This window comes from Salvelinus alpinus, chromosome 12, assembly GCF_045679555.1.
Source record: "Salvelinus alpinus chromosome 12, SLU_Salpinus.1, whole genome shotgun sequence".
NCBI classification, from domain to species: Eukaryota; Metazoa; Chordata; class Actinopteri; order Salmoniformes; family Salmonidae; genus Salvelinus; species Salvelinus alpinus.
Genome location: NC_092097.1, coordinates 38,642,854 through 38,659,532, shown reverse-complemented (window position 1 = coordinate 38,659,532; position 16,679 = coordinate 38,642,854).

The following is a 16,679-nucleotide window of genomic DNA, read 5'->3' as shown; positions in this document are numbered from 1 at the left end:
TGTTACTGCACCCTACATCCATATCTCAACTATAAACCCCCACTGTTACTGCACCCTACACCTATATCTCAACTATAAACCCCAGTGTTACTGCACCCTACACATATATCTCAACTCTAAACCCCAGTGTTACTGCACCCTACACCTATATCTCATCTACAAACCCCAGTGTTACTGCACCCTACACCCATATCTCATCTACAAACCCCAGTGTTACTGCACCCTACACCTATATCTCATCTACAAACCCCAGTGTTACTGCACCCTACACCCATATCTCATCTACAAACCCCAGTGTTACTGCACCCTACACCTATATCTCATCTACAAACCCCAGTGTTACTGCACGCTACACCCATATCTCATCTACAAACCCGTGTTACTGCACCCTACACCTATATCTCATCTACAAACCCCAGTGTTACTGCACCCTACACCTATATCTCATCTACAAACCCCAGTGTTAATGCACCCTACACCTATATCTCATCTACAAATCCCAGTGTTAATGCACCCTACACCCATATCTCATCTACAAACCTGTGTTACTGCACCCTACACCTATATCTCATCTACAAACCCCAGTGTTAATGCACCCTACACCTATATCTCATCTACAAACCCCAGTGTTAATGCACCCTACACCTATATCTCATCTACAAATCCCAGTGTTACTGCACCCTACACCCCTATACCCATATCTCATCTACAAACCCCAGTGTTACTGCACCCTACACCCATATCTCATCTACAAACCCCAGTGTTACTGCACCCTACACCTATATCTCATCTACAAACCCATGTTACTGTACCCTACACCCATATCTTATCTACAAACCCCAGTGTTACTGCACCCTACACCTATATCTCATCTACAAACCCCAGTGTTACTGCACCCGACACCCATATCTCATCTACAAACCCCAGTGTTACTGCACCCTACACCCATATCTCATCTACAAACCCCAGTGTTACTGCACCCGACACCCATATCTCATCTACAAACCCCAGTGTTACTGCACCCTACACCTATATCTCATCTACAACCCCCAGTGTTACTGCACCCTACACCTATATCTCATCTACAAACCCCAGTGTTACTGCACCCTACACCTATATCTCAACTATAAACCCCACTGTTACTGCACCCTACACCTATATCTCATCTACAAACCCCAATGTTACTGCACCCTACACCTACATCTCATCTACAAACCCCAGTGTTACTGCACCCTACACCCATATCTCATCTACAAACCCCAGTGTTACTGCACCCTACACCTATATCTCATCTACAAACCCAAGTGTTACTGCACCCTACACCCATATCTCATCTACAAACCCCAGTGTTACTGCACCCTACACCTATATCTCATCTATAAACCCCCACTGTTACTGCACCCTACACCCATATCTCATCTACAAACCCCAGTGTTACTGCACCCTACACCTATATCTCATCTACAAACCCCAGTGTTACTGCACCCTACACCCATATCTCATCTACAAACCCCAGTGTTACTGCACCCTACACCTATATCTCATCTACAAACCCCAGTGTTACTGCACCCTACACCCATATCTCATCTACAAACCCCAGTGTTACTGCACCCTACACCCATATCTCATCTACAAACCCCAGTGGTACTGCACCCTACACCTATATCTCATCTACAAATCCCAGTGTCACTGCACCCTACACCCATATCTCATCTACAAACCCCAGTGTTACTGCACCTTACACCTATATCTCATCTACAAACCCCAGTGTTACTGCACCCTACACCTATATCTCATCTACAAACCCCAGTGTTACTGCACCCTACACCTATATCTCATCTATAAACCCCCACTGTTACTGCACCCTACACCCATATCTCATCTACAAACCCCAGTCTTACTGCACCCTACACCTATATCTCATCTATAAACCCCAGTGTTACTGCACCCTACACCTATATCTCATCTATAAACCCCAGTGTTACTGCACCCGACACCCATATCACAACTATAACTCCCACTGTTACAGTTTCTGCACCTTATCCCCACTATTCCAGCAGCTGTTTCCCAATCATAGGCCAGCCATAAGCAGGTGAACTGGGTAAAAGTGCTGCAGGAACGTTCTGTACTGTCATTTCGAAGATGATTGGGATGATTCCACTGTTCAGATATCTATCTGGGCTTTGTGGCGGCAGGTACCCTAGTAGTTAGAGCGTTGGGCCAGTAACCGAAAGGTTGCTGGATCAAATCCCCAAGCTGACAAGTTAAAAATCTGTTGTTCTGCCCCTGAACAAGGCAATTAACCCACTGTTCCCGGGTAGGGGTCATTGTAAATAAGAATTTGTTCTTAACACCCCGGCCGTCCTACAATCTAAGCTAGATGACCTCAATCTCACACAAATTATCAAGGAACCCACCAGGTACAACCCTAAATCCGTAAACATGGGCAACCTCATAGATATCACCCTGACCAACTTGCCCTCCAAATACACCTCTGCTGTTTTCAATCAGGATCTCAGCGATCACTGCCTCATTGCCTGCATCCGTTATGGGTCCGCGGTCAAATGACCACCCCTCATCACTGTCAAACGCTCCCTAAAACACTTCTGCGAACAGGCCTTTCTAATCGACCTGGCCCGGGATTCCTGGAAGGATACTGACCTCATCCCACCAGTAGAGGATGCCTGGTCTTTAAAAGTAATTTCCTCACCATCTTAAATAAGCATGCCCCTTTCAAAAAATGTAGAACTAAGAACAGATATAGCCCTTGGTTCACTCCAAACCTGACTGCCCTCCACCAGCACAAAAACATCCTGTGGCGTACTGCAGTAGCATAATAGTCCCCGCAATATGCAACTTTTCAGGGAAGTCAGGAACCAATACACACAGTCAGTTAGGAAAGCAAAGGCTAGCTTTTTCAAACAGAATTTTGCATCCTGTAGCTCTAACTCCCAAAAGTTCTGTATAGTACATGGAGAATAAGAGCACCTCCTCCCAGCTGCCCACTGCACTGAGGCTAAGAATCACTGTCAACACTGATAAATCCACGATAATCGAAAATTTCAAGAAGCATTTCTCTACGGCCGGCCATGCTTTCCTCCTGGCTACCCCAACCCCGGCCAACAGCTCCGCACCCCCCGCAGTTACTTGTCCAAGCCTCCCCAGCTTCTCCTTCACCCAAATCCAGATAGCAGATGTTCTGAAAGAGCTGCAAAACCTGGACCCATACAAATCAGCTAGGCTAGACAATCTGGACCCTCTCTTTCTAAAATTATCTGCCGCCATTGTTGCAACCCCTATTACTAGTCTGTTCAACCTCTCTTTCATATCGTCTGAGATTGCTAAAGATTGGAAAGCTGCCGCCAAGTTAACAAACAGGTCACTGACCATTTCGAATTCCACCGTACCTTCTCCGCTGTGCAATCTGGTTTCTGAGCTGGTCACGGGTGCACCTCTGCCACGCTCAAGGTACTAAACGATATCATAACCTCCCTCGTTAAAAGACAGTACTATGCAGCCGTCTTCATCGACCTGACCAAGGCTTTCAACTCTGTCAATCACTGTATTCTTATCGGCAGACTTAACAGCCTTGGTTTCTCAAATGACTGCCTAGCCTGGTTCACCAACTACTTCTCAGATAGAGTTCAGTGTGTCAAATCGGAGGGCCTGTTGTCTGGACCTCTGGCAGTCTCTATGGGGGTACCACAGGGTTCAATTCAACTCTTTTCTCTGTATATATCAATGATGTCGCTCTTGCTGCGGGTGATTCCTTGATCCACCTCTACGCAGATGACACCGTTCTGTAAACATCTGACCCTTCTTTGGACACTGTGTTAATTCTTGGCACTACAGGGGGTGCTGTTTCAACTTCAACATTTAGCGTTCCCAAATTAAACTGCCTCGTACTCAATTCTTGCTCGTACAATATGCATATTATTATTAATATTGGATAGAAAACACTCTCTAGTTTCTAAAACCGTTTGAATTATTTCTCTGAGTGAAACAGAACTCGTTTGGCAGCGAAATTCCTGATAGGTACGGCAAAATCTGAAAATGTTGAATCTGTTCTAGGATCAGTTTAAAACTCTGTATGCATCCTATGGGTCGTCATGAACTGCACCCGCCTTCCCCTGGATGTCAGTAACCAATGAGAAGTGGAATGGAGCTTCTACGTAGATCTCAGAGCTTATAAAACGTCATGGCATGCAGTTCTGATTCTGATGGAAGCTCGTCCAAAAGTAAGAGCTATTTATGATGTTATTCCGTATTTATGTGGAAAAATGTAAAAGTGTTTGGTCGCCATTATTGCGGCACTGGTCTGGCTGTAACGCACACTGTATGTCTAGTAACGTTAATTTTAAAAATCTAACACAGCGATTGCATTAAGAACTAATTTATCTTTCATTAGCTGTCCAACTTGTATTCTTTAGTCAAGTTTATGAATAGTTTTCGATTAGAATAGGTGTTTCTCCAAGATGGCGCCGGACAGATTGCTCTAAGTTTTGGCCACTATTCTCATTGTATAACCACAATTTGTGCCGCTAAATATGCACATTTTCGAACAAACTCTATATGCATTGTGTAATATGATGTTATAGGACTGTCATGTGAATATTTCTGAGAAGGTTAGTGAAAAAATTAATATATTTTGGTGACTTATACTAATCGCTATGTTTTTGCTTGAATCAATGCTGTTGTGATGTTTGCTATTGTGGTAAGCTAATATAACGTTATATTGTGTTTTCGCTGTAAAACACTTAGAAAATCTGAAATATTGTCTGGATTCACAAGATCTGTGTCTTTCAATTGCTGTACGCTGTGTATTTTTAAGAAATGTTTTATGATGAGTAATTAGTTAATACACGTTGCTCTCTGTAGTTATTCTAGTCGCTTCGGTGAGAGTTGGTGATGGTGGCTGCAATGGTAAACTATGATTTATACCTGAAATATGCACATTTTTCTAACAAAACATATGCTATACAATAAATATGTTATCAGACTGTCATCTGATGAAGTTTTTTCTTGGTTAGTGGCTATTTATATCTTTATTTGGTCGAATTAGTGATGGCTACCTATGCAGGGAAAAATGGTGGACAAAAAAAAGTTGTGTCTTTTGCTATGGTGGTTAGCTAATAAAAATACATATTTTGTCTTCCCTGTAAAACATTAAAAAAATCGGAAATGATGGCTGGATTCACAAGATCTGTATCTTTCATTTGGTGTCTTGGACTTGGGATTTCATGAACATTTTATTATATGATATCCCTGTGGCTTTAGGCTAGGCTATGCTAGTCAGCTTTTCTGATGGGGGGATCCCGGATCCGGGATGGGTAGCAGTGAAAGGTTAACAAACGAGCTTCAATGCCATACAACACTCCTTCCGTGGCCTCCAACTGCTTTTAAACGCTAGTAAAATGAAATGCATGCTCTTCAACCGATCGCTGCCCGCACCCGCCCGCCCGACTAGCATCACTACTCTGAACGGTTCTGACCTAGAATATGTGGACAACTACAAATACCTAGGTGTCTGGCTAGACTGTAAACTCTCTTTCCAGACTCAAATTAAGCATCTCCAATCCAAAATTAAATCTAGAATCGGCTTCCTATTTCGCAACAAAGCCTCCTTCACTCACGCTGCCAAACATACCCTCGTAAAACTGACTATCCTACTGATCCTCTACTTCGGCAATGTCATTTACAAAATAGCCTCCGACACTCTACTCAATAAACTAGATGAAGTCAATCACAGTGCCATCTGTTTTGTCACCAAAGCCCCATATACCACCCACCACAGCAACCTGTATGCTCTCATCGGCTGGCCCTCGCTACATATTCGTCGCTGGCTCCAGGTCATCTATAAGTCTTTGCTAGGTAAAGCTCCACCTTATCTCAGCTCACTGGTCACCATAACAACACCCACCTGTAGCACGCGCTTCAGCAGGTATATCTCACTGGTCATCCCCAAAGCCAACATTTACTTTTTCTTCCTTTCCTTCCAGTTCTCTGCTGCCAAAGACTTGAACGAATTGCAAAAATCGCTGAAGTTGGAGACTAACTTTAAGCATCAGCTATCTGAGCAGCTTACCGGTCGCTGCAGCTGTACACAGCCCATCTGTAAATAGCCCATCCAACTACCTACCTCATCCCCATATTGTATTTATTTACTTTTTTTTGCTCTTTTGCACACCAATATTTCTGCTTGCACATCGTCATCAGCACATCTATCACTCCAGTGTTAATTTGCTAAATTGTAATTACTTCGCTACTATTTGCCTATTTATTGCCTTACCTCCTTTCTCCATTTGCACGAGTTCTCATTTACAACTGCGACCTGGCCAAGATAGCAAAGCAGTGCGACACAAACAACACAGAGTTACGCATGGAATAAACAAACATACAGTCAATAATACAACTGTTTCATCATACCAGAGGACATTTCTCCAAAAAGTACGATCTTTGTCCCCATGTGCAGTTGCAAACCGTAGTCAGTTTTTTTTATAGCGGTTTTGGAGCAGTGGCTTCCTCCTTGCTGAGCAGCCTTTCAGGTTATGTTGATATAGGACTCGTTTTACTGTGGATATAGATACTTTTGTACCTGTTACCTCCAGCATTTTCACAAGTTCCTTTGCTGTTCTTTTGGGATTGATTTGCACCACCAAAGTACGTTAATCTCTAGGAGACAGAACGCGTCTCCTTCCTGAGCGGTATGACGGCTGCGTGGTTCCATGGTGTTTATACTTGCGTACTATTGTTTGTACAGATGAACGTGGTACCTAAAAAGCATTTGGAAATTGCTCCCAAGGATGAACCAGACTTGTGGACGTCTATAAATTTCTTGCTGAGGTCTTGGCTGATTTCTTTTGATTTCCCCATGATGTCAAGGAAAGAAGCACTGAGTTTGAAGGTACGCCTTGAAATACATCCACAGGTACACCTCCAATTGACTCAAATGATGTCAATTAGCCTATCAGAAGTTCTAAAGCCATGACATCATTTTCTGGAATTTTCCAAGCTGTTTAAAGGCACAGTCAGTTTTGTGTATGTCAACTTCTGACACACTAGAATTGTGATACAGTGAATTTTAAGTAAAATAATCTGTCTGTAAACAATTGTTGGAAAAATTATTTGTGTCATGCACAAAGTAGATGTCCTAACCGACTTGTCAAAACTATAGTTAGTTAACAAGAAATTTGTGTAGTGGTTGAAAAACGAGTTTTAATGATTCCAACCTAAGAGTATGTAAACTTCCGACTTCAACTGTATATAGTATATATCAGCTGGAAGTAGAAGTGTTGTTTTCCATTAGTTTACTCCTATTAGGGGAGGGGTGGTAGGGTAAGGAGAACATAATAAATAACAAATATTTAAATGTATTTACAAAAAATTTATATATATGGGGGATTGGAAATAATGCAGGCAATTACATTGATGGAAGCTACAATTTATCTGCAATATTAAAGCTGATCTACCTCCTACACCCCCCAAAAAAGAAATAGGAAAATAAGCCAAACTTATTGAAGCAGACAGTGCCTTCAGGAAGTATTCAGACCTCTTGACTTTTTCCACATTTTGTTACATTACAGCCTTATCCAAAAATGAATTTTTTTCAATCACAATACACCGTAAATACAAAGCAAAAACAGGTTTGTAGACAGTTTTATTAGACACATTTAATAAAAATAAATAACAGAAAAACCTTATTTGCATAATTATTCAAACCCTTTGCTATGAGATTCGAAATTGAGCTCAGGTGCATCATGTTTCCAATGATCATCCTTGGGATGTTTTTGCAACTTGACTGGAGTGTACCTGTGGTAAATTCAATTGATTGGACATGATTTGAAAAGGCACAGACCTGTCTATATATGGTCCCACAGTTGACAGAACATCAACTGTTCAGAGGAGACTGCTTGAATCAGTCCTTCATGGTCGAATTACTGCAAAGAAACCACTACTAAAGAACAACAATAATAAGATGAGACTTTCTTGGCCTAAGAAACACAAGCAATGGACAATAGACAGCGGAAATGTTTCCTTTTGTCTGATGAGTCCAAATTTGAGATTTTTGGTTCCAAACACTGTGTCTTTGTGAGATGCAGAGTATGTGAACGGATGATCTCCGCATGTGTGGTTCCCAACATGAAGCATGGAGGAGGAGGTGTGATGGTGTGGGGGTGCTTTGCTGATGACACTGTCAGTGATTTATTTAGAGTTCAAGGCACACTTAACCAGCATGGCTACCACAGCATTCTGCAGCGATACGCCACCCCATCTGGTTTGCGCTTAGTGGGACTATCATTTGTTTTTCAACAGGACAATGACCCAACACATCTCCAGGCTGTGTAAGCGCTATTTGACCAAGAAGGAGAGTGATGGAGTGTTGCATCAGATGACCTGGCCTCCACAATCACCCAACCTAAACCCAATTGAGATAGTTTGGGATGAGTTGGACCGCAGAGTGAAGGAAAAGCAGCCAACAAGTGCTCAGCATATGTGGGAACTCCTTCAAGACTGTTGGAAAAGCATTCCATGTGAAGCTGGTTGAGAGAATGCCAAGAGTGTGCAAAGCTGTCATCAATGCAAGGCTGGCTACTTTGAAGAATCAAAAATCTTGTTTAACACTTTTTTGGTTACTACATGATTCCACAATGTGTTATTTCATCATTTTGATGTCTTCACTATTATTATACAATGTAGAAAATAGTCACACAATTATTATTTTTTTGAATGAGTGGGTGTGTCCAAACTTTTGACTGGTACTGTATATTTGGACTCGTGTTTTAGTTAATTGTCGTGCAGAAAGGTGAATTCGTCGGCCAGTGTCAGTTGGAAAGCATATTGAATCAGGTTTTCAGGGTTTTGCCTGTGCTTAGCTCCATTACATTAATTTTTTTATTTTGAAAACTCCCCAGTTCTTAATGATTACAACCATACACATAACATGATGTAGCCACCACTTTGCTTGAAAATATGGAGAGTGGTACTCAATGATATGTTGTATTGGATTTACCCCAGACATAACACCTTGTATTCAAGACAAAAAGTGAATTGCTTTGCCACATTTTTTATGGTAGGTCTTTAGTGCCTTGTTGCAAACAGGATGCACGTTTTGTAATATTTTTATTCTGTACAGGCTTCCTGCTTTTCACTCTGTCAATTATTAAGTAACTACAATGTTGTTGATCCATCCTCAGTTCTCTAATATCACAACCATTAAACTCTGTAACTGTTTTAAAATCACAATCGGCCTCATGGTGAAATCCCTGAGCAGTTTCCTTCCTCGCTGGCAACTGAGTTAGGAAGGACGCCTGTATCTTTGTAGTGACTAGGTGTATTTATAAACCATTCAAAGCCTAATTAATAACTTCACCATGCTCAAAGGGATATTCAGTGTCTGCTTTTTTTATGTTTTACACATCTGACCTTGAAAAACCTCCCTGGTCTTTGTGGTTGAATCTGTGCTTGAAATGGCATGATATCCAATATTATTGAACACAGAATTAGTCCATGCAACTTATTATAAGATTTGTTAAGCACATTTCTACTCCTTAACTTATTTAGGCTTGTCATGACAAAGTGGTTGAATAGTTATTGACTGAAGACATTTCAACTTTTAATTTTTAATTAAATTCCAAAATTTCAACAACAAAAAAATCCACTTTCACATGATGGAGTATTGTGTGTAGATCAGTGACACAAAATCTAAATGTAATCAATTGTAAATGCTGGCTGTAACACAACTACATGTGGAAAAAGTCAAATGACAGGGACAGACAGAGACACACGGAACTCCGACCCAACATGGGAAATATGAACAAAGGAAAACATTAACAGAATGAAATAAACAGAGCTTTTAGCTCGTAAGTGTTACGATGATTATGTGCACCAAAATAATGTTTCACTCTGGTAAGCTAGAGTCAGGTAAATAACCAAATTTATTTGGGGAACAGATTATTCTGAAATACCTTTCCATACAAAAATTTTCCTTCCCAACTGGGCATGAACTATAAACAGTAGCTAACAAAGGAGCTGAAGAATAATATAGTAATGTGCAGTATAATGCTTCTAGAAAGAAATGGCTAAATATATAAGGGAAAGAGAACACATTATTTCAGACAGTACATGTTCATTACGAGGGCATAAATCCACATTGTCACACTCCAGATCAGCATACCTGTCAGGTGATGGCAGTCATTACAATAAGTCAGACAGTCTTATACAGAACCGCTGATGATAACAGCCTTCAATGGATGAAAATGAATGAAATGTGCCCTTAAGTCTGCATGGACATAAATCATTCACATAAATCGTGCATCGCTATCAGTGGAACACTTGCATGTAGGTCATCTCAAGGATTTCACCCTCTATCTCCGTCAGTCTGCCTGTTCATCAGTCAGTGTAATCTACTATGGTATGTTACTGCTAAAAGTGTGTTTGTATATCTGTCTGAAAAAGTATTATCTGTCTAGGTCATGGTCTGGTTGTATCTGTCTAGGTCATGGTCTGGTTATGAGGGCTGATGGATAATGTCTGGTAAGCTACTGACAGATGAGTGCTGTTCTGTCTTACAGCCTTCAACAAAATATATTTAAACGTAGAACTCAAGACAATCCACTTGTCATGGTCACTTTTCCCAGAGGCAAAGAAAGCAGCCAGAAAGACCAGCAGTATTGGAAAACTTTAGTACAGCCCCATGTTCTTCCAGGAATGAGGTGGATTAAGTGAGTCAGTTACAGGCTTGAGCTGTCATCCTACATGGCTAGCCCCTCTGTCTGGCTGTGGCATAGATGAGCTTCAGTGGGAGGTCCTACAGTCTGTTACAGCATGCTCAGCAGAGGATCACCAATCCTGCAGACACAGATGTTGAATTCCTGTCCGACTAGATGAGCAGGACGTTGCATTGCATCAACCAATGGTTGTGTGCCACGTCATTGACGCTTCAGTCGGGCATCAGATTGCTACAGTGCCTTCAGAAAGTATTCACAACCCTTGACCTTTTCCACATTTTGTTGTGTTACAGCCAGCATTTAAAATGGAGTCAATTCAGTTTTTTTTCACTGACCTACACACAATACTCCATAATGTCAAGGTGGAATTTGGTTTTCGAAATCTTTGCAAATGTCTTGAGTCAATAAGTATTCCAACCCTTTGTTATGGCAAGCCTAAATAAGTTCAGGAGTAAAAACGTGTTTAACAAATCACATATTAAGTTGCATGGACTCACTCTGTGCAATAATAGGGATTAACCTCTTATGGCTGAGATCGGCTAAGATCCCGTTAACCGGATCGATTTGACAACAGCCAGTGAAAGTGCAGGGCGCCAAATTCAAACAACAGAAATCTCATACTTAAAATTCCTCAAACATACAAGTATTTCACACCATTTTAAAGATAAACTTGTTGTTAATCCCACCACAGTGTCCGATTTCAAAATGGCTTTACGACGAAAGCACACCAAACGATTATATATTAGGTCAGTACCTAGTCACAGAAAAACATAGCCATTTTTCCAGCCAAAGAGAGGAGTCACAAAAAGCAGAAATAGAGATAAAATGAATCACTAACCTTTGATGATCTTCATCAGATGACACTCATAGGACTTCATGTTACACAATACATGTATGTTTTGTTCGATAAAGTTCAAATTTATATCCAAAAATCTCAGTTTACATTGGCGCGTTATATTCAGTAATGTTTTGCTTCCAAAACATCCAGTGATTTTGCAGAGAGCCACATCAATTTACAGAAATACTCATCATAAATGTTGATGAAAATACAAATGTTATGCATGGAACTTTAGATAAACTTCTCCTTAATGCAAACGCTGTGTCAGATTTTTTCAAAACTTTATGGAAAAAGCACACCATGCTATAATCTGAGTACATCTCTCAGAAACCAAAACAAGCCGTACAGATATCCGCCATGTTGTGCAGTCAACAGAAGTCAGAAATAGCATTATAAATATTCACTTACCTTTGATGATCTTCCTCAGAATGCACTCCCAGGAATCCCAGTTCCACAATAAATGTTTGTTTTGTTCGATAACGTCCATAATTTATGTCCAAATACCTTTTTGTTCTCGCGTTTAGTTCCAAAATCCAAATTGATGACGCACAGGCCAGACGAAAAGTAAAAAAATTCCATTACAGTTCATAGAAACATGTCAAACGATGTATAGAATCAATCTTTAGGATGTTTTTAACATAAATCTTCAATAATGTTTCAACCGGAGAATTCCTTTGTCTGTAGAAATGCGATGGAACGCAGCTAACTCTCACGGGGGCACGCCTGAGTGAGCTCGTGGCACTCTGCCAGAGGCCTGACTCAAACAGCTCCCATTCCCCCCTCCTTCACAGTAGAAGCATCAAACAAGGTTCTACAGACTGTTGACATCTAGTGGAAGACTTAGGAAGTGCAATATGACCCCATAGACACTGTATATTGGATAGGCAAACCTACAATCCTCAGATTTCCCACTTCCTGGTTGGATTTTTCTCAGGTTTTTGCCTGCCATATGAGTTCTATTATACTCACAGACATCATACAAACAGTTTTAGAAACTTCAGAGTGTTTTCTATCCAAGTCTACTAATTATATGCATATTCTAGCTTTTAGGACTGAGTAGCAGGCAGTTTACTCTGGGCACCTTATTAATCCAAGCTACTCAATACTGCCACCAGCCATAAGAAGTTAACCTGATTTTTGAATGACTATCTTATCTCTGTACCACACACATACAATTATCTCAAACAATTATCCTTCAGTCGAGCAGTGAATTTCAAACACAGATTCAACCACAAAGACCAGGGAGGTTTTCCAATGCCTCGCAAAGAAGGGCACATATTGGTAGATGGGTAAAATAGTAGACACTGAATATCCCTTTGAGCATGGTGAAGTTATGAATTACACTTTGGATGGTGTATCAATACACCCAGTCACTACAAAGACACAAGCATCCTTCCTAAATCAATTGCCAGCGAGGAAGGAAACTGCTCAGGGATTTCACTATGAGGTCAATGGTTACTTTAAAACAGTTTCAGAGTTGAATGGCTGTGATAGGAGAAAACTGAGAATGGATCAACAAAGTTGTAGTTACTCCACAATAATAACCTAATTGACAGAGTGAAAAGAAGGAAGCCTGTATATAATAAAAATATTCCAAAACATGCATCATGTTTGCAACAAGGCAAAACATTTGGCAAAGCAATTCACTTTTTGTCTTGAATACAAAGTGTTGTGTTTTGCGGCAAATCCAATAGAACACATTACTGAGTACCACTCTCCATATTTTCAAGTATAGTGATGGCTGCATCATGTTATGGGTATGCTTGTAATCGTTAAGAACTGAGGAGTTTTTCAGGATAAAAAAGAAACGGAATGGAGCTAAGCACAGGAAAACCTGGTTCAGTCTGTTTTCCACCAGACACTGGGAGATTAATTCACCTTTCAGCAGGACAATAACATAAAACACAAGGCCAAATCTACACTGGTGTTGCTTACCAAGAAGACAGTGAATGTTCCTGACAGGCTGAGATACAGTTTTGACTTAAATTTACTTGGAAATCTATGGCAAGACCTGAAAATGGTTGTCTAGCAATGATCAACAACCAATTTGACAGAGTTTGACGAATTTTGAAACGAATAATGTGCAAATGTTGCACAATCCAGGTGTGGAAAGCTCTTAGAGACTTACCCAGAAAGACTCACAGCTGTAATCACTGCCAAAGGTCCTCCTTCAAAGTATTGACTCAGGGGTGTGAATAATTACACTACCGTTGAAAGTTAAATGTCCTTGTTTTTTAAAGAAAAGCACTTTTTTTTGTCCATTAAAATAACATCAAATTGATCAGAAATACAGTGTAGACATGGTTAATGTTGTAAATGACTATTGTAGCTGGAAACGGCAGATGTTTTATGTAATATCTACATAGGCGTACAGAGGCCCATTATCAGCAACCATCACTCCTGTGTTCCAATGGCACGTTGTGTTAGCTAATCCAAATTAATAATTTTAAAAGTCTAATTGATAATTAGAAAACCATTTTTCAATTATGTTAGCACAGCTGAAAGCTGTTGTTCTGATTGGGGTATGTCTCTATAAGCTTGGCAAATCTAGCCTGTGGAATTTTTGCAGATTCTTCAAGGCAAAACTGCTCCAGCTCCTTCAAGTTGGATGGGTTCCGCTGGTGTACAGCAATCTTTAAGTCATACCACAGATTCTCAATTGGATTGAGGTCTGGGCTATGACTAGCCATTCCAAGACATTTAAATGTTTCCCCATAAACCAGTAGAGTGTTGCTTTAGCAGTATGCTTAGGGTCATTGTCCTGCTGGAAGGTGAACCTCCGTCCCAGTTTCAAATATCTGGAAGACTGAAACAGGTTTCCCTCAAGAATTTCCCTGTATTTAGCGCCATCCATTCCTTCAATTCGCACCAGTTTCCCAGTTCCTGCTGATGAAAAACATCCCCACAGCATGATGCTGCCACCACCATGCTTCACTGTGGGGATGGTGTTCTCGGGGTGATGAGAGGTGTTGGGTTTGAGCCAGACATAGCGTTTTCCTTGATGGCCAAAAAGCTCAATTTTAATCTCATCTGACCAGAGTACCTTCTTCCATATGTTTGGGGAGTCTCCCACATGAACACCAGACGTGTTTGTTTATTTTTTTCCTCAAGCAATGGCTGTTTACTGGTCACTCTTCCGTAAAGCCCAGCTCTGTGGAGTGTAGACTGTGGAGTGTAGACTATGTGGAGTGAAGACACCAGCCACCCCAGTCATAGACTGTTCTCTCTACTACCGGAGTGCCAAGTCTAGGACCAAAAGGCTTCTCAACAGCTTTTACACCCAAGCCATAAGACTCCTGAACAGGTAATCAAATGGCTACCCGGACTATTTGCATTGTGTCGTCCCCCCCACAACCCCTCGTTTACGCTGCTGCTACTCTCTGTTTATCATTTATGCATAGTCACTTTAACTATACATTCATGTACATACTACCTCAATTAGCCCGACAAACTGGTGCCCCCGCACATTGGCTACCCGGACTATCTGCATTGTGTCCCACCACCCACCACCCGCCAACCCCTCTTTTACGCTACTGCTACTCTCTGTTAATCATATATGCATAGTCACTTTAACCATACCTACATGTACATACTACCTCATTTAGCTCGACTAACCAGTGCCTGTATATAGCCTCGCTACTGTTATAACCTCGCTACTGTATATAGCCTCGCTACTGTTATTTTTCACTGTCTTTTTACTGTTTTTCTTTTTTTCTTTACTTATCTATTGTTCACCTAATACCTATTTTTTACTTAAAAATTGCACTGTTGGTTAGGGCCTGAAAGTAAGCATTTCACTGTAAGGTCTACACCTGTTGTGTTCAGCGCACGTGACAAATTAACTTTGATTTGATTTGTACGTCTTAAACCGGTCCTATGGACAGATACTCCAATCTCCACTGTGCAACTTTGCAGCTCCTTCAGGGTTATCTTTGGTCTCTTTGTTGTCTCTCTGGTTAATGCCCTCCTTGTCTGATCCGTGAGTTTTGGTGGGCAGCCCTCTCTTGGCAGGTTTGTTGTGGTGTCATATTCTTTCCATTTTTTAATAATGGATTTAATCGTGTTCCGTGGGATGTTCAAAATGTCAGATATTTTTTTATAACCCAACCTTGATCTGTACTTATCCACAACTTTGTCCCTGACCTGTTTGGAGAGCTCTTTGGTCTTCATGGTGCCGCTTGCTTGGTGGACTCCGGTGCCTTTCAGAACAGGTGTATATATTTTGAGATCATGGGACAGATCATGTGGCACTTAGATTGCACACAGTTAGACTTTATTTAACTAATTATTTGACTTCTGAATGTAGTTGGTTGCACCAGATCTTATTTAGTGTCACGATCGTTATAATGAGTGGACCAAGATGCAGCGTGGTATGGTTCCATCCTCTTTATTTTGGAAGTGAAACTCAAAGAAAACAATAAATCACAAAATGAACCGTGAAGCTACTATAGGGCTCATAGGCAACTATACATAGTCAAGATCCCACAAAGCACAACAGGGAAAGGGCTGCCTAAATATGATCCCCAATCAGAGACAACGATAAACAGCTGCCTCTGATTGGGAACCATACCAGGCCAACATAGATATATATATTTACCTAGATTGTCACGCCCTGACCGTAGAGAGCTTTTTATGTCTCTATTTTGGTTTGGTCAGGGTGTGATTTGGGTGGGCATTCTATGTTCATTTTCTATGTTTTGTATTTCTTTGTTGTTTGGCCGGGTGTGGTTCTCAATCAGAGGCAGCTGTTTATCGTTGTCTCTGATTGAGAACCATACTTAGGTAGCTTTTTCCCGCATGGTTTTTGTGGGTAGTTGTTTTCTGTTTTGTGTTTCTGCACCTGACAGAACTGTTTCAGTTTTGTTCGTTCTCTTTGTTGTTTTGTTATTTAGTGTTCAGTTTTACTAATAAATCATGAACACTTACCATGCTGCGCTTTGGTCCACTCCTTCTTCAACAGACGATCGTTACATAGATAACCCATCCTAGTCACACCCCGACCTAACCAACATAGAGAATAAAAAGCTCTCTATGGTCAGGGTGTGACATTTAGGGGCTTCATAGCAAAGTGGGTGAATACATATGCACACACCACTTTTCTGTTTTTTATTTTT